Here is a 21,106-nt window from a genome sequence, read left to right as displayed (position 1 = left end):
ATATCATCTGTGACGTCACAGATCTATTAGAGACGTTACGGCGTTGTTTTTCTATCATCTGTGACGTCACGGACCTGTTACAGAAGTTACAGCATTGTTTCGATCATCTATGACGTCACGGACCTGTGTCAGGAGTTACGGCGTTGTTTTTCTATCATCTGTGACGTCACAGATCTCTGAGAGACGTTACGGCCTTGTTTCTATCATCTGTGACGTCACGGACCTGTGACAGAAGTTATGGCGTTGTTTATATCATCTGTGACGTCACGGACCTGTGACAGAAATTATGGCGTTGTTTCTATCATCTGTGACGTCACAGATCTATTAGAGCCGTTACGGCGTTGTTTTTCTATCATCTGTGACGTCACGGACCTGTGACAGAAATTACGGCGTTGTTTCTATCATCTGTGACGTCACGGACCTGTGACAGAAATTACGGCGTTGTTTCTATCATCTGTGACGTCACAGATCTATTAGAGACGTTACGGCGTTGTTTTTCTATCATCTGTGACGTCACGGACCTGTGACAGAAGTTACGGCGTTGTTTCTATCATCTGTGACGTCACGGACCTGTGACAGAAATTACGGCGTTGTTTCTATCATCTGTGACGTCACGGACCTGTGACAGAAATTACGGCGTTGTTTCTATCATCTGTGACGTCACAGATCTATTAGAGACGTTACGGCGTTGTTTTTCTATCATCTGTGACGTCACGGACCTGTGACAGAAATTACGGCGTTTTTTCTATCATCTGTGACGTCACAGATCTATTAGAGACGTTACGGCGTTGTTTTTCTATCATCTGTGACGTCACGGACCTGTGACAGAAATTACGGCGTTGTTTCTATCATCTGTGACGTCACGGACCTGTGACAGAAGTTACGGCGTTGTTTATATCATCTGTGACGTCACAGATCTATTAGAGACGTTACGGCGTTGTTTTTCTATCATCTGTGACGTCACGGACCTGTTACAGAAGTTACGGCCTTGTTTCGATCATCTGTGACGTCACGGACCTGTGACAGGAGTTACGGCGTTGTTTTTCTATCATCTGTGACGTCACAGATCTCTGAGAGACGTTACAGCGTTGTTTCGATCATCTATGACGTCACGGTCTTGTGACAGAAGTTACGGCCTTGTTTCGATCATCTGTGACGTCACGGACCTGTGACAGACTTTACGGCGTTGTTTCCATCATCTGTGACGTCACGGACCTGTGACAGACGTTACGGCGTTGTTTCGATCATCTGTGACGTCACGGACCTGTGACAGACGTTACGGCGTTGTTACGGACGTTACGGCGTTGTTTCCATCATCTGTGACGTCACGGACCTGTGACAGACGTTAAGGTGTTGTTATGGACGTCAGGGACTTCAGACGGACATTACGGCGTTGTTACGGTCGTCACGGCCGTGTGACAGACGTTACGGCGTTATTTCGATCATCTGTGATGTCACGGAGCTGTGACAGACGTTACGGCGATGTTACGGACGTTACGGATGTTCGACAGACGTTTCGGATGGTCGAGTGAGGTTACGGCACTCTTACGGACGTAAGACAGACGTTATGGATGTTCGAGTGATGTTACGGCACTTTTACGGACGTTAGGTAGTTGCGGCGATATTACAGACGTTATGGAAGTTCGAGTGAGGTTAGAGCACTCTTACGGACGTTACAGCGGTTTACTGAAACTATAGCACCTAGAAGAACGGGACCGGACTCATGGGTGAGCTCTCGTTGCGCCCTCTAGGCGGATTTTTTTTTGTCCAGATCGGACCAATCATGTACGAGTGAAGTCTACAAACGATCTATATATAGTTTGGAAATTCTTCAGTCAACGCCATCTATGAGTCAATGGAAAATCTTTCCAATCAACTACTTGTACGCTAATGGCGTAATGTATAATTGGAATTGAATTATTTCTGGATTTACAAAGAAAAACAGCAAGACTTGCCGCAGCCAAAAGTATATCAACCGCTTTTATAGCTTCGGAAAAGAAAGAATCATCATCCTGGACAATCAAGAACCAATGGATCAGATTTTCTTTCACCAAAACATTTTTGTATGCATTGAAAAAGGTCAGTTTTTATTTCACGTTGCATGACACACATAGCTATAACTTTTATTAATTTCTTTTTATTGTAGAAGTCAAAGTTACTTCTATGAAAGAATTACGAAACTTCTTAATTTCTGTTATCCTATTTTGTTGGAGATAGTTCTTGATCGATAAAAAAAGAGGCTATACGCGAAGCGTGTGACGTACAGTATGAAGAAAAGAATTGTGAAGCTGTGACAGATGAATGTCCAAAAAATAATCTTTTATAGGACCAAATCTTTCTGTAATAATTGGAGCATTTAAACCCGCAAAAATTGTCGGTATGTTTCCATCGTATATATTTCCATTTTAAACTATGCATTAACTTTCAAAAACCAGAAATAGCTACGTTACTTATTAGGTATTCCCAGAGGTTTGAAAAAACTTGTTTCCTCAAAAATGAAGAGTCTACGGTACACAGAACTTATATATTATATTATATAGAAATCCTTGGAATGCGCCACTTCTGAGTCTATTAAAAGTCTTTACAATCAATTACTTACCATACATGGCAGTAGTGTAATATAAATTTGAATGGAATTATTTCAGGACTTAGAAAGGTATCATAATCGGATATATGTGTAATCGTCTTTAATATGAATGGGTTTTTGATATAATTGTACTTTGGACGGCTCATGCTTCCTTATCGAGTGCCTCTTTGTCAAGAGCTAACAAAGTTTCATTTCAATTTAATCTCGATATCGTTCTTTGTTTTATTTCAATAATCGATTCGTTTACCCTTTCTCTCTCTCTCTCTCTCTATATATATATATATAGTATATAATACATAACAGAAATGAGTAACTAAGGGTTTACAAAAAAACATTATCATATACATATTCATATACGCCTCAATGCAATTACGACTTACATCTTGCATCAAAAAATGACAATAGTCGACTATAATTAGTGAATTTCTTAATCAGTGGTATTACATCTTACGTTGATACATTTGTGAAGAGTTTTGTTATCTACGGCCAGTTGAAAGGCATTTTAACTATTAACCGAAGTATTGAAATCTTTGATCAAAAGTCTTAACGTTAACGACAAACGAATAAAAGATTGTATTAGAGTTTAATTCGATATCTTCCATTGTATCTTCCAATATAATAATGTAAAGTTTATTAACGAGAAGTAGAATCATATATCTAATTAAAAATAAACAACTAATAGATTTCGTTCCATTACACAAATGTATATACATACATTTATGCGTACACATTAAAAGTATTGCTAATAAAAAATCAATGGAATTATAGAAAACATTTCATTGTAAATTGATGCCGACAATAACAAATACCCTTCAATAATGTGTAATTTTTTCTTTTTCTATTAAGTATTAATTTCTTTGTTAATCAATTTAAACATTTTTAGTTCATAATGAATTCTATCAATAACAATATCAGATATTTAATTTTGGCTCATTGCAGAAGAAAGGTTGCTCGTTACTGTCTACACAATATAATAAACCTCAAGCAATACCCAAGGAAAGACTACTATATACTTTGTGTATGTGTGCGTGGGTGTGTATATTATGTATCTAGTTATGTACATATGTATCTATTTACAAACGTATGTTTATATGGGATCTTCCAACATTCCACCTTGGTGGTTGCCGAAAGATTGATCTCATACGATATTCGACAGAAAGTAAATAACATAAGGTGTATTTAGATATTTCACCTTATATAGAAACATATAAACATTGTAATAATTTTTGCTTTGTATATGTCAGCTAGTAAATGGTATAAACATTCTCTTTTTCTTTCAGTGTAATAATATTATATATATATATATATATATTAAAATTTTTATAATTTAATTAGTTAATTAATCAAAATCAAAAAATAAAAGAAAGCAACAGGAATAGAAAAATACGAGACCTCATCGAAAACTCCGTTTGTTAGAAAACAATGTACTTTCATCTCTCTCTCTCTCTCTCTCTCTCTTCCTCGCTGTTTTGCTATTTTTTTCTTAATTTTTCTGTATGCACGTGTACGCGTATGTACGTAATACGTATATGCCTTTTAACAAATGTAATATCGTTTGGTATCGATATATTTTATATATAGAAAGATCGTCGACGATCGAACGTGATGCGTGTACCTGATCGTGACACCCTTATTTCAATATTGTAAATTTAATTTGTCAACGAGGTATAAATTCTATATTCATTTAAATACACATACCTTGATATGTGTATGAATAATGCATATTAATCATAATACGCATTAAATGACACGTTTAAATGAAATCCCACATTAAAATTTACATTGTACTAGATACATATACTACATAAGAACAAGAAAGCAAAATTGAATATACCAAGATACTTTATTCTTCTTCTTCTTCTTCTTCTGCATATTATTGTTGTTGTTATTATTGTTATTATTATCCTTATTGTATTTAGAAATCTATCATAATTGAAGATATTGGGAAATAAAGATGAGATTTCTTTCTTATTCTTCTTATCTGTTTTTTTTTTCTTTTTCTTTTCTTTTATATGAATAATAAGAAATATAAGGTATCATAATCAGATACATATGTAATCTTCTTTAATTTGAATGGGTTTTTGATATAATTGTACTTTGGACGTCTAATGCTTCCTTATCGAATGCCTTTTTGTCAAGAGCTAACAAAGTTTCATTTCAATTTAATCTCGATATCGTTCTTTGTTTTATTTCTATAATCGATTCGTTTACCCTTTCTCTTTCTCTCTCTCTCTCTCTATATATATATAGTATATAATACATAACAGAAATGAGTAACTCAGGGTTTACAAAAAAACATTATCATATACGTATTCATATACGCCTCAATGCAATTACGACTTACATCTTGCATCGAAAAATGACAATAGTCGACTATAATTAGTGAATTTCTTAATCAGTGGTATTACATCTTACGTTGATACATTTGTGAAGAGTTTTGTTATCTACGGCCAGTTGAAAGTCATTTTAACTATTAACCGAAGTATTGAAATCTTTTATCAAAAGTCTTAACGTTAACGACAAACGAATAAAAGATTGTATTAGAGTTTAGTTCGATATCTTCCATTGTATCTTCCAATATAATAATGTAAAGTTTATTAACGAGAAGTAGAATCATATATCTAATTAAAAATAAACAACTAATAGATTTCGTTCCATTACACAAATGTATATACATACATTTATGCGTACACATTAAAAGTATTGCTAATAAAAAATCAATGGAATTATAGAAAACATTTCATTGTAAATTGATGCCGACAATAACAAATACCCTTCAATAATGTGTAATTTTTTCTTTTTCTATTAAGTATTAATTTCTTTGTTAATCAATTTAAACATTTTTAGTTCATAATGAATTCTATCAATAACAATATCAGATATTTAATTTTGGCTCATTGCAGAAGAAAGGTTGCTCGTTACTGTCTACACAATATAATAAACCTCAAGCAATACCCAAGGAAAGACTACTATATACTTTGTGTATGTGTGCGTGGGTGTGTATATTATGTATCTAGTTATGTACATATGTATCTATTTACAAACGTATGTTTATATGGGATCTTCCAACATTCCACCTTGGTGGTTGCCGAAAGACTGATCTCATACGATATTCGACAGAAAGTAAATAACATAAGGTGTATTTAGATATTTCACCTTATATAGAAACATATAAACATTGTAATAATTTTTGCTTTGTATATGTCAGCTAGTAAATGGTATAAACATTCTCTTTTTCTTTCAGTGTAATAATATTATATATATATATATATATATTAAAATTTTTATAATTTAATTAGTTAATTAATCAAAATCAAAAAATAAAAGAAAGCAACAGGAATAGAAAAATACGAGACCTCATCGAAAACTCCGTTTGTTAGAAAACAATGTACTTTCATCTCTCTCTCTCTCTCTCTCTCTCTCTTCCTCGCTCTGTTTTGCTATTTTTTTCTTAATTTTTCTGTATGCACGTGTACGCGTATGTACGTAATACGTATATGCCTTTTAACAAATGTAATATCGTTTGGTATCGATATATTTTATATATAGAAAGATCGTCGACGATCGAACGTGATGCGTGTACCTGATCGTGACACCCTTATTTCAATATTGTAAATTTAATTTGTCAACGAGGTATAAATTCTATATTCATTTAAATACACATACCTTGATATGTGTATGAATAATGCATATTAATCATAATACGCATTAAATGACACGTTTAAATGAAATCCCACATTAAAATTTACATTGTACTAGATACATATACTACATAAGAACAAGAAAGCAAAATTGAATATACCAAGATACTTTATTCTTCTTCTTCTTCTTCTTCTGCATATTATTGTTGTTGTTATTATTGTTATTATTATCCTTATTGTATTTAGAAATCTATCATAATTGAAGATATTGGGAAATAAAGATGAGATTTCTTTCTTATTCTTCTTAACTGTTTTTTTTTTCTTTTTCTTTTCTTTTATATGAATAATAAGAAATATAAGGTATCATAATCAGATACATATGTAATCTTCTTTAATTTGAATGGGTTTTTGATATAATTGTACTTTGGACGCCTAATGCTTCCTTATCGAATGCCTTTTTGTCAAGAGCTAACAAAGTTTCTTTTCAATTTAATCTCGATATCGTTCTTTGTTTTATTCAAATTCTCGATTCGTTTACCCTTTCTTTCTCTCTCTCTCTCTCTCTCTCTCTCTCTCTCTCTCTCTCTCTCTGTATATATATATACATATTATATATAATATATATATATATATATTATATATAATATGTATATATATATATATCTGTATATATCTCAATCTGTATCAGAAATAAACTCAGGGTTTATAAAAAAACATTATCATATACGTATTCATCTGCGTATCAATGCAAATACGACTTACATCTTGCATCGAAAAATGACAATAGTCGACTATAATTAGTGAATTTCTTAATCAGTGGTATTACATCTTACGTTGATACATTTGTGAAGAGCTTTGTTATCTACGGCCAGTTGAAAGGCATTTTAACTATTAACCGAAGTATTGAAATCTTTTATCAAAAGTCTTAACGTTAACGACAAACGAATAAAAGATTGTATTAGAGTTTAATTCGATATCTTCCATTGTATCTTCCAATATAATAATGTAAAGTTTATTAACGAGAAGTAGAATCATATATCTAATTAAAAATAAACAACTAATAGATTTCGTTCCATTACAAAGATATATATACATACATTTATGCGTACACATTAAAAGTATTGCTAATAAAAAATCAAGAGGATTATAGAAAACATTTCATTGTAAATTGATGCAGAAAATAACAAATACCCTTCAATAATGTGTAATTTTTTCTTTTTCTATCAAGTATTAATTTCTTTTTAATCAATTTAAACATTTTTAGTTCATAATGTATCTATAACAATATCAGATATTTAATTTTGGCTCATTGCAGAACAAAGGTTGCTCGTTACTGTCCATACAATATAAGAAAATCTCAAGCAATACCCAAGAGAAAGACTACTGTATATTTTGTGTATGTGTGTGGGTGTGTATATTATGTATCTAGTTACGTACATATGTACATATACACATATGTATCTATTTACAAATGTATGTTTGTATGGGATCTTCCAACATTCCACCTCGGTGGTGGCCGAAAGACTGATCTCATACGATATTCGACAGAAAGTAAATAACATAAGTTGTATTTATATATTTCAGCTTATATAGAAACATATAAACATTGTAATAAGATTTGCTTTGTATACATCAGCTAGTAAATGCTATAAACATTCTCTTTTTCTTTCAGTGTAATAATATTATATATATATATATATATATATATATATATATATATATATTAAAATTTTTATAATTTAATTAGATAATTAATCAAAATCAAAAAATAAAAGAAAGCAACAGGAATAGAAAAATACGAGACCTCATCGAAAACTCCGTTTGTTAGGACCTACGTCCTTCCTCGTAAACAATGAACTTTCATCTCTCTCTCTCTCTCTCTTCCTCGCTCTATTTTGCTATTTTTTTCTTAATTTTTCTGTATGCACGTGTACGCGTATGTACGTAATACGTATATGCCTTTCAACAAATGTAATATCGTTTGGTATCGATATATTTTATATATAGAAAGATCGTCGACGATCGAACGTGATGCGTGTACCTGATCGTGACACCCTTATTTCAATATTGTAAATTTAATTTGTCAACGAGGTATAAACTCTATATTCATTTAAATACACATACATTGATATGTGTGTGAATAATGCATATTAATCATAATACGCATTAAATGACACGTTTAAATAAAATCCCACATTAAAATTTCCATTGTACTAGATACATATACTACATAAGAACAAGAAAGCAAAATTGAATATACCAAGATACTTTATTCTTCTTCTTCTTCTTCTTCTTCTTCATATTATTGTTGTTGTTATTATTGTTATTATTATCCTTATTGTATTTAGAAATCTATCATAATTGAAGATATTGGGAAATAAAGATGAGATTTCTTTCTTATTCTTCTTAACTGTTTTTTTTTTCTTTTTCTTTTCTTTTATATGAGTAATAAGAAATAGAAGGTATCATAATCAGATACATTTGTAATCTTCTTTAATTTGAATGGTTTTTTGATATAATTGTACTTTGGACGCCTAATGCTTCCTTATCGAATGCCTTTTTGTCAAGAGCTAACAAAGTTTCTTTTCAATTTAATCTCGATATCGTTCTTAATCGAATTCTCGATTCCTTTACCCTTTCTTTCTCTCTCTCTCTCTCTCTCTCTCTCTCTCTCTCTCTCTCTCTCTCTCTCTGTATATATATATACATATTATATATAATATATAATATATATATATATATATATATATATATATATATATCTCAATCTGTATCAGAAATGAGTAACTCAGGGTTTATAAAAAAACATTATCATATACGTATACATCTGCGCATCAATGCAAATACGACATACATCTTGCATCGAAAAATGACAATAGTCGACTATAATTAGTGAATTTCTTAATCAGTGGTGTTACATCTTACGTTGATACATTTGCGAAGAGCTTTGTTATCTACGGCCAGTTGAAAGGCATTTTAACTATTAACCGAAGTATTGAAATCTTTTATCAAAAGTCTTAATGTTAACGACAAACGAATAAAAGATTGTATTAGAGTTTAATTCGATATCTTCCATTGTATCTTCCAATATAATAATGTAAAGTTTATTAACTAGAAGTAGAATCATATATCTAATTAAAAATAAACAACTAATAGATTTCGTTCCATTACAAAAATATATATACATACATTTATGCGTACACATTAAAAGTATTGCTAACAAAAAATCAAGAGGATTATAGAAAACATTTCATTGTAAATTGATGCCGAAAATATCAAATTCCCTTCAATAATGTGTAATTTTTTCATTTTCTATCAAGTATTAATTTCTTTTTAATCAATTTAAACATTTTTAGTTCATAGTGAATTGTATCAATAACAATATCAGATATGTAATTTTGGATCCTTGCAGCACAAAGGTTGCTCGTTACTGTCTATACAATGTAATAAAATCTCAAGCAATATCCAAGAGAAAGACTCTGTGTGTGTATGTGCGTGTGGGTGTGTATATTATCTATCTAGTTATGTACATATGTACATATATACATATGTATCTATTTACAAACGTATATTTATATAAGATCTTTCAAGTTTCCACCTCGGTGGTTGCCGAAAGACTGATCTCAAACGATATTCGACAGAAAGTAAATAACATAAGGTGTACTTAGATATTTCAGCTTAGATAGAAACATATAAGCATTGTAATAAGATTTGCTTTGTATACGTCAGCTAGTAAATGGTATAAACATTCTCTTTTTCTTTCAGTGTAATAATATTATATATATATATATATATTTAAATTTTTATAATTTAATTAGTTAATTAATCAAAATCAAAAAATAAAAGAAAGCAACAGCAATAGAAAAATACGAGACCTCATCGAAAACTCCGTTCGTTTGGACAGACGTCCTTCCTCAAAAACAATGTACTTTCATCTCTCTCTCTCTCTCTCTCTCTCTCTCTCTCTCTCTCTCTCTCTCTCTCTCTCTCTCTCTCTTCCTCGCTCTGTTTTGCTATTTTTTTCTTAATTTTTCTGTATGCACGTGTACGCGTATGTACGTAATACGTATATGCCTTTTAACAAATGTAATATCGTTTGGTATCGATATATTTTATATATAGAAAGATCGTCGACGATCGAACGTGATGCGTGTACCTGATCGTGACACGCTTATTTCAATATTGTAAATTTAATTTGTCAACGAGGTATAAATTCTATATTCATTTAAATACACATACATTGATATGTGTATGAATAATGCATATTAATCATAATACGCATTAAATAACACGTTTAAATAAAATCCCACATTAAAATTTACATTGTACTAGATACATATACCACATAAGAACAAGTAAGCAATATTGAATATACAAAGATACTTTATTCTTCTTCTTCTTCTTCATATTATTGTTGTTCTCATTATTGTTATTATTATCCTTATTGTATTTAGAAATCAATCATAATTGAAGATATTGGGAAATAAAGATGAGATTCCTTTCTTATTCTTCTTAACTGTTTTTTTTTCTTTTTCTTTTCTTTTATATGAGTAATAAGAAATATAAGGTATCATAATCAGATACATATGTAATCTTCATTAAGTTGAATGGGTTTTTGATATAATTGTACTTTGGACGCCTAATGCTTCCTTATCGAATGCCTTTTTGTCAAGAGCTAACAAAGTTTCTTTTCAATATAATCTCGATATCGCTCTTTGTTTTATTCAAATTCTCGATTCGTTTACACTTTCTTTCTCTCTCTCTCTCTCTCTCTCTCTCTGTATATATATATATATATATATATATATATATATATATATATATATATAATTTTAGTATATATGTATATATATATAAAATTTTAATATATATATATATATATATATATATATATATATATATATATATATCTGTATATATCTCAATCTGTATCAGAAATGAGTAACTCAGGGTTTATAAAAAACATTATCATATACGTATTCATCTGCGTATCAATGCAAATACGACTTACATCTTGCATCGAAAAATGACAATAGTCGACTATAATTAGTGAATTTCTTAATCAGTGGTATTACATCTTACGTTGATACATTTGTGAAGAGCTTTGTTATCTACGGCCAGTTGAAAGGCATTTTAACTATTAACCGAAGTATTGAAATCTTTTATCAAAAGTCTTAACGTTAACGACAAACGAATAAAAGATTGTATTAGAGTTTAATTCGATATCTTCCATTGTATCTTCCAATATAATAATGTAAAGTTTATTAACGAGAAGTAGAATCATATATCTAATTAAAAATAAACAACTAATAGATTTCGTTCCATTACAAAGATATATATACATACATTTATGCGTACACATTAAAAGTATTGCTAATAAAAAATCAAGAGGATTATAGAAAACATTTCATTGTAAATTGATGCAGAAAATAACAAATACCCTTCAATAATGTGTAATTTTTTCTTTTTCTATCAAGTATTAATTTCTTTTTAATCAATTTAAACATTTTTAGTTCATAATGTATCTATAACAATATCAGATATTTAATTTTGGCTCATTGCAGAACAAAGGTTGCTCGTTACTGTCCATACAATATAAGAAAATCTCAAGCAATACCCAAGAGAAAGCCTACTATATACTTTGTGTATGTGTGTGTGGGTGAGTATATTATGTATGTAGTTATGTACATATGTACATATATACATATGTATCTATTTACAAATGTATGTTTATATGGGATCTTCCAACATTCCACCTCGGTGGTTGCAGAAACACTGATCTCATACGATATTCTACAGAAAGTAAATAACATAAGTTGTATTTAGATATTTCAGCTTATATAGAAACATATAAACATTGTAATAAGATTTGCTTTGTATACGTCAGCTAGTAAATGTTATAAACATTCTCTTTTTCTTTCAGTGTAATAATATTATATATATATATATTAAAATTTTTATAATTTAATTAGTTAAATAATCAAAATCAAAAAATAAAAGAAAGCAACAGGAATAGAAAAATACGAGACCTCATCGAAAACTCCGTTTGTTAGGACAGACGTCCTTCCTCGTAAACAATGAACTTTCATCTCTCTCTCTCTCTCTCTTCCTCGCTCTATTTTGCTATTTTTTTCTTAATTTTTCTGTATGCACGTGTACGCGTATGTACGTAATACGTATATGCCTTCTAACAAATGTAATATCGTTTGGGATCGATATATTTTATATATAGAAAGATCGTCGACGATCGAATGTGATGCGTGTACCTGATCGTGACACGCTTATTTCAATATTGTAAATTTAATTTGTCAACAAGGTACAAATTCTATATTCATTTAAATATACATACATTCATATGTGTATGAATAATACATATTAATCATAATACGCATTAAATGACACGTTTAAATGAAATCCCACATTAAAATTTACATTGTACTAGATACATATACTACATAAGAACAAGAAAGCAAAATTGAATATACCAAGAGACTTTATTCTTCTTCTTCTTCTTCTTCATATTATTGTTGTTGTTATTATTGTTATCATTATCCTTATTGTATTTAGAAATCAATCATAATTGAAGATATTGGGAAATAAAGATGAGATTTCTTTCTTATTATTCTTAACTGTTTTTTTTTCTTTTTCTTTTCTTTTAAATGAATAATAAGAAATATAAGGTATCATAATCAGATACATATGTAATCTTCTTTAGTTTGAATGGGTTTTTGATATAATTGTACTTTGGACGACTAATGCTTCCTTATCGAATGCCTTTTTGTCAAGAGCTAACAAAGTTTCTTTTCAATTTAATCTCGATATCGTTCTTTGTTTCATTCAAATTCTCGATTCGTTTACCCTTTCTTTCTCTCTCTCTCTCTCTCTCTCTCTCTCTCTGTATATATATATACATATTATATATAATATATAATACATATATATATCTGTATATATCTGAATCTGTATCAGAAATGAGTAACTCAGGGTTTATAAAAAAACATTATCATATACGTATTCATGTACGTATCAATGCAATTACAACTAACATTTTGCATCGAAAAATGACAATAGTCGACTCTAATTAGTGAATTTCTTAATCACTGGTATTACATCTTACGTTGATACATTTGTGAAGAGCTTTGTTATCTACGGCCAGTTGAAACGCATTTTAACTATTAACCGAAGTATCGAAATCATTTATCAAAACTCGTAACTTTAACGACAAACGAATAAAAGATTGTATTAGAGTTTATTTCAATATCTTCCAATGTATCTTCCAATATAATAATGTAAAGTTTATTAACGAGAAGTAGAATCATATATGTAATTAAAAATAAACAACTAATAGATTTCGTTCCATTACAAAAATATATATACATACATTTATGCGTACACATTAAATGTATTGCTAATAAAAAATCAATAGGATTATAGAAAACATTTCATTGTAAATTGATGCCGAAAATATCAAATTCCCTTCAATAATGTGTAATTTTTTCATTTTCTATCAAGTATTAATTTCTTTTTAATCAATTTAAACATTTTTAGTTCATAGTGAATTGTATCAATAAGAATATCAGATATGTAATTTTGGCTCCTTGCAGCACAAAGGTTGCTCGTTACTGTCTATACAATGTAATAAAATCTCAAGCAATACCCAAGAGAAAGACTACTATATACTTTGTGTATGAGTGTGTGGGTGTGTATATTGTGACTAGTTATGTACATATGTACATATATACATATCTATCTATTTACAAACGTATGTTTAAACGGGATCTTTCAAGTTTCCAACTCGGTGGTTGCCGAAAGACTGATCTCATACGATATTCGACAGAAAGTAAATAACATAAGTTGTATTTAGATATTTCAGCTTATATAGAAACATATAAACATTGTAATAAGATTTGCTTTGTATAAGTCAGCTAGTAAATGGTATAAACATTCTCTTTTTCTTTCAGTGTGATAATATTATATATATATTATATATATATATATATATATATATATATATATATATATATATATTAAAATTTTAATAATTTAATTAGTTAAATAATCAAAATCAAAAAATAAAAGAAAGCAACAGGAATAGAAAAATACGAGACCTCATCGAAAACTCCGTTTGTTAGGACAGACGTCCTTCCTCGTAAACAATGAACTTTCATCTCTCTCTCTCACTCTTCCTCGCTCTATTTTGCTATTTTTTTCTTAATTTTTCTGTATGCACGTGTACGCGTATGTACGTAATACGTATATGCCTTTTAACAAATGTAATATCGTTTGGTATCGATATATTTTATATATTGAAAGATCGTCGACGATCGAACGTGATGCGTGTACCTGATCGTGACACCCTTATTTCAATATTGTAAATTTAATTTGTCAACGAGGTATAAATTTTACATTCATTTAAATACACATACATTGATATGTGTATGAATAATGCATATTAATCATAATACGCATTAAATGACACGTTTAAATAAAATCCCACATTAAAATTTACAATGTACTAGCTACATATACCACATAAGAACAAGAAAGCAAAATTGAATATACCAAGATACTTTGTTCTTCTTCTTCTTCTTCATATTATTGTTGTTATTATTATTGTTATTATTATTCTTATTGTCTTTGTAAATCAATCATAATTGAAGATATTGGGAAATAAAGATGAGATTCCTTTCTTATTCTTCTTAACTGTTTTTTTTTTCTTTTTCTTTTCTTTTATATGAGTAATAAGAAATATAAGGTATCATAATCAGATACATATGTAATCTTCATTAAGTTGAATGGGTTTTTGATATAATTGTACTTTGGACGCCTAATGCTTCCTTATCGAATGCCTTTTTGTCAAGAGCTAACAAAGTTTCTTTTCAATATAATCTCGATATCGTTCTTTGTTTTATTCAAATTCTCGATTCGTTTACACTTTCTTTCTCTCTCTCTCTCTCTCTCTCTCTCTCTGTATATATATATATATATATATATATAATTTTAGTATATATGTATATATATATATAAAATTTTAATATATATATATATATATATATATATATATATATATATATATCTGTATATATCTCAATCTGTATCAGAAATGAGTAACTCAGGGTTTATAAAAAAACATTATCATATACGTATTCATCTGCGTATCAATGCAAATACGACTTACATCTTGCATCGAAAAATGACAATAGTCGACTATAATTAGTGAATTTCTTAATCAGTGGTATTACATCTTACGTTGATACATTTGTGAAGAGCTTTGTTATCTACGGCCAGTTGAAAGGCATTTTAACTATTAACCGAAGTATTGAAATCTTTTATCAAAAGTCTTAACGTTAACGACAAACGAATAAAAGATTGTATTAGAGTTTAATTCGATATCTTCCATTGTATCTTCCAATATAATAATGTAAAGTTTATTAACTAGAAGTAGAATCATATATCTAATTAAAAATAAACAACTAATAGATTTCGTTCCATTACAAAAATATATATACATACATTTATGCGTACACATTAAAAGTATTGCTAATAAAAAATCAATAGGATTATAGAAAACATTTCATTGTAAATTGATGCCGAAAATATCAAATTCCCTTCAATAATGTGTAATTTTTTCATTTTCTATCAAGTATTAATTTCTTTTTAATCAATTTAAACATTTTTAGTTCATAGTGAATTGTATCAATAACAATATCAGATATGTAATTTTGGCTCCTTGCAGCACAAAGGTTGCTCGTTACTGTCTATACAATGTAATAAAATCTCAAGCAATACCCAAGAGAAAGACTACTATATACTTTGTGTATGAGTGTGTGGGTGTGTATATTGTGACTAGTTATGTACATATGTACATATATACATATCTATCTATTTACAAAAGTATGTTTATACGGGATCTTTCAAGTTTCCAACTCGGTAGTTGCCGAAAGACTGATCTCATACGATATTCGACCAAAAGTAAATAAGATAAGGTGTATTTAGATATTTCAGCTTATATAGAAACATATAACCATTGTAATAAGATTTGCTTTGTATACGTCCGCTAGTAAATGCTATAAACATTCTCTTTTTCTTTCAGGGTAATAATATTATATATATATATATATATATATATATATATATTTAAATTTTTATAATTTAATTAATTAATTATTCAAAATCAAAAAAAGAAAAGAAAGCAACAGGAATAGAAAAATACGAGACCTCATCGAAAACTTCGTTCGTTAGGACAGACGTCCTTCCTCGTAAACAATGAACTTTCATCTCTCTCTCTCTCTCTTCCTCGCTCTATTTTGCTATTTTTTTCTCAATTTTTCTGTATGCACGTGTACGCGTATGTACGTCATACGTATATGCCTTTTAACAAATGTTATATCGTTTGGTATCGATATATTTTATATATTGAAAGATCGTCGACGATCGAACGTGATGCGTGTACCTGATCGTGACACCCTTATTTCAATATTGTAAATTTAATTTGTCAACGAGGTATAAATTTTACATTCATTTAAATACACATACATTGATATGTGTATGAATAATGCATATTAATCATAATACGCATTAAATGACACGTTTAAATAAAATCCCACATTAAAATTTACATTGTACTAGCTACATATACCACATAAGAACAAGAAAGCAAAATTGAATATACCAAGATACTTTGTTCTTCTTCTTCTTCTTCATATTATTGTTGTTATTATTATTGTTATTATTATTCTTATTGTCTTTGTAAATCAATCATAATTGAAGATATTGGGAAATAAAGATGAGATTCCTTTCTTATTCTTCTTAACTGTTTTTTTTTTCTTTTTCTTTTCTTTTATATGAGTAATAAGAAATATAAGGTATCATAATCAGATACATATGTAATCTTCATTAAGTTGAATGGGTTTTTGATATAATTGTACTTTGGACGCCTAATGCTTCCTTATCGAATGCCTTTTTGTCAAGAGCTAACAAAGTTTCTTTTCAATTTAATCTCGATATCGTTCTTTGTTTTATTCAAATTCTCGATTCGTTTACACTTTCTTTCTCTCTCTCTCTCTCTCTCTCTCTCTCTCTCTGTATATATATATATATATATATAATTTTAGTATATATGTATATATATATATAAAATTTTAATATATATATATATATATATATATATATATATATATATATATATCTGTATATATCTCAATCTGTATCAGAAATGAGTAACTCAGGGTTTATAAAAAAACATTATCATATACGTATTCATCTGCGTATCAATGCAAATACGACTTACATCTTGCATCGAAAAATGACAATAGTCGACTATAATTAGTGAATTTCTTAATCAGTGGTATTACATCTTACGTTGATACATTTGTGAAGAGCTTTGTTATCTACGGCCAGTTGAAAGGCATTTTAACTATTAACCGAAGTATTGAAATCTTTTATCAAAAGTCTTAACGTTAACGACAAACGAATAAAAGATTGTATTAGAGTTTAATTCGATATCTTCCATTGTATCTTCCAATATAATAATGTAAAGTTTATTAACTAGAAGTAGAATCATATATCTAATTAAAAATAAACAACTAATAGATTTCGTTCCATTACAAAAATATATATACATACATTTATGCGTACACATTAAAAGTATTGCTAATAAAAAATCAATAGGATTATAGAAAACATTTCATTGTAAATTGATGCCGAAAATATCAAATTCCCTTCAATAATGTGTAATTTTTTCATTTTCTATCAAGTATTAATTTCTTTTTAATCAATTTAAACATTTTTAGTTCATAGTGAATTGTATCAATAAGAATATCAGATATGTAATTTTGGCTCCTTGCAGCACAAAGGTTGCTCGTTACTGTCTATACAATGTAATAAAATCTCAAGCAATACCCAAGAGAAAGACTGTGTGTGTGTATGTGCGTGTGGGTGTGTATATTATCTATCTAGTTATGTACATATGTACATATATACGTATGTATCTATTTACAAACGTATATTTATATAAGATCTTTCAAGTTTCCACCTCGGTGGTTGCCGAAAGACTGATATCAAACGATATTCGACAGAAAGTAAATAACATAAGGTGTACTTAGATATTTCAGCTTAGATAGAAACATATAAGCATTGTAATAAGATTTGCTTTGTATACGTCAGCTAGTAAATGGTATAAACATTCTCTTTTTCTTTCAGTGTAATAATATTATATATATATATATATATTTAAATTTTTATAATTTAATTAGTTAATTAATCAAAATCAAAAAATAAAAGAAAGCAACAGCAATAGAAAAATACGAGACCTCATCGAAAACTCCGTTTGTTCGGACAGACGTCCTTGCTCGAAAACAATGTACTTTCATCTCTCTCTCTCTCTCTCTCTCTCTCACTCTCTCTTCCTCGCTCTGTTTTGCTATTTTTTTCTTAATTTTTCTGTATGCACGTGTACGCGTATGTACGTAATACGTATATGCCTTTTAACAAATGTAATATCGTTTGGTATCGATATATTTTATATATAGAAAGATCGTCGACGATCGAACGTGATGCGTGTACCTGATCGTGACACGCTTATTTCAATATTGTAAATTTAATTTGTCAACGAGGTATAAATTCTATATTCATTTAAATACACATACATTGATATGTGTATGAATAATGCATATTAATCATAATACGCATTAAATGACACGTTTAAATAAAATCCCTCATTAAAATTTACATTGTACTAGATACATATACCACATAAGAACAAGTAAGCAAAATTGAATATACAAAGATACTTTATTCTTCTTCTTCTTCTTCATATTATTGTTGTTGTCATTATTGTTATTATTATCCTTATTGTATTTAGAAATCAATCATAATTGAAGATATTGGGAAATAAAGATGAGATTCCTTTCTTATTCTTCTTAACTGTTTTTTTTTCTTTTTCTTTTCTTTTATATGAGTAATAAGAAATATAAGGTATCATAATCAGATACATATGTAATCTTCATTAAGTTGAATGGGTTTTTGATATAATTGTACTTTGGACGCCTAATGCTTCCTTATCGAATGCCTTTTTGTCAAGAGCTAACAAAGTTTCTTTTCAATATAATCTCGATATCGTTCTTTGTTTTATTCAAATTCTCGATTCGTTTACACTTTCTTTCTCTCTCTCTCTCTCTCTCTCTCTCTCTGTATATATATATATATATATATAATTTTAGTATATATGTATATATATATATAAAATTTTAATATATATATATATATATATATATATATATCTGTATATATCTCAATCTGTATCAGAAATGAGTAACTCAGGGTTTATAAAAAAACATTATCATATACGTATTCATCTGCGTATCAATGCAAATACGACTTACATCTTGCATCGAAAAATGACAATAGTCGACTATAATTAGTGAATTTCTTAATCAGTGGTATTACATCTTACGTTGATACATTTGTGAAGAGCTTTGTTATCTACGGCCAGTTGAAAGGCATTTTAACTATTAACCGAAGTATTGAAATCTTTTATCAAAAGTCTTAACGTTAACGACAAACGAATAAAAGATTGTATTAGAGTTTAATTCGATATCTTCCATTGTATCTTCCAATATAATAATGTAAAGTTTATTAACTAGAAGTAGAATCATATATCTAATTAAAAATAAACAACTAATAGATTTCGTTCCATTACAAAAATATGTATACATACATTTATGCGTACACATTAAAAGTATTGCTAATAAAAAATCAATAGGATTATAGAAAACATTTCATTGTAAATTGATGCCGAAAATATCAAATTCCCTTCAATAATGTGTAATTTTTTCATTTTCTATCAAGTATTAATTTCTTTTTAATCAATTTAAACATTTTTAGTTCATAGTGAATTGTATCAATAACAATATCAGATATGTAATTTTGGCTCCTTGCAGCACAAAGGTTGCTCGTTACTGTCTATACAATGTAATAAAATCTCAAGCAATACCCAAGAGAAAGACTACTATATACTTTGTGTATGAGTGTGTGGGTGTGTATATTGTGACTAGTTATGTACATATGTACATATATACATATCTATCTATTTACAAAAGTATGTTTATACGGGATCTTTCAAGTTTCCAACTCGGTAGTTGCCGAAAGACTGATCTCATACGATATTCGACCAAAAGTAAATAAGATAAGGTGTATTTAGATATTTCAGCTTATATAGAAACATATAACCATTGTAATAAGATTTGCTTTGTATACGTCCGCTAGTAAATGCTATAAACATTCTCTTTTTCTTTCAGGGTAATAATATTATATATATATATATATTTAAATTTTTATAATTTAATTAATTAATTATTCAAAATCAAAAAAAGAAAAGAAAGCAACAGGAATAGAAAAATACGAGACCTCATCGAAAACTTCGTTCGTTAGGACAGACGTCCTTCCTCGTAAACAATGAACTTTCATCTCTCTCTCTCTCTCTTCCTCGCTCTATTTTGCTATTTTTTTCTCAATTTTTCTGTATGCACGTGTACGCGTATGTACGTCATACGTATATGCCTTTTAACAAATGTTATATCGTTTGGTATCGATATATTTTATATATTGAAAGATCGTCGACGATCGAACGTGATGCGTGTACCTGATCGTGACACCCTTATTTCAATATTGTAAATTTAATTTGTCAACGAGGTATAAATTTTACATTCATTTAAATACACATACATTGATATGTGTATGAATAATGCATATTAATCATAATACGCATTAAATGACACGTTTAAATAAAATCCCACATTAAAATTTACATTGTACTAGCTACATATACCACATAAGAACAAGAAAGCAAAATTGAATATACCAAGATACTTTGTTCTTC

General features: G+C 29.0%; 2 long non-coding RNA genes across 4 annotated transcripts; one reads left to right on the top strand and one right to left on the bottom strand.

Annotated features, from left to right (window-relative positions):
• The first annotated feature begins 1,890 nt into the window (after positions 1 to 1,890).
• LOC127068216 (uncharacterized) lies at positions 1,891 to 4,350 on the top strand. 2 transcript variants are annotated; one of them, XR_007782871.1, is made up of 3 exons: positions 1,891 to 2,079; positions 2,147 to 2,377; positions 2,458 to 4,350. It is a non-coding gene; the product is annotated as an uncharacterized LOC127068216 (long non-coding RNA). The 2 variants fall into 2 exon arrangements; XR_007782872.1 differs by having other exon boundaries at positions 1,899 to 2,079; positions 2,218 to 2,377; positions 2,458 to 4,060.
• A 450-nt stretch (positions 4,351 to 4,800) lies between these two features.
• Positions 4,801 to 20,841, bottom strand: LOC127068217 (uncharacterized). Of its 2 annotated transcripts, none has more exons than XR_007782874.1 (2): positions 20,662 to 20,841; positions 4,801 to 8,059 (listed from the first exon to the last, which is right to left on the bottom strand). It is a non-coding gene; the product is annotated as an uncharacterized LOC127068217 (long non-coding RNA). The 2 variants fall into 2 exon arrangements; XR_007782873.1 differs by lacking the exon at positions 20,662 to 20,841 and adding an exon at positions 16,474 to 16,662.
• Between the last annotated feature and the right edge of the window lie 265 nt (positions 20,842 to 21,106).

This window comes from Vespula vulgaris, chromosome 12 (assembly GCF_905475345.1).
Source record: "Vespula vulgaris chromosome 12, iyVesVulg1.1, whole genome shotgun sequence".
Lineage (NCBI taxonomy): Eukaryota > Metazoa > Arthropoda > Insecta > Hymenoptera > Vespidae > Vespula > Vespula vulgaris.
The sequence above is the reverse complement of the archived record's forward strand: the minus strand, read 5'-3'. Positions and strand labels throughout refer to the sequence as shown.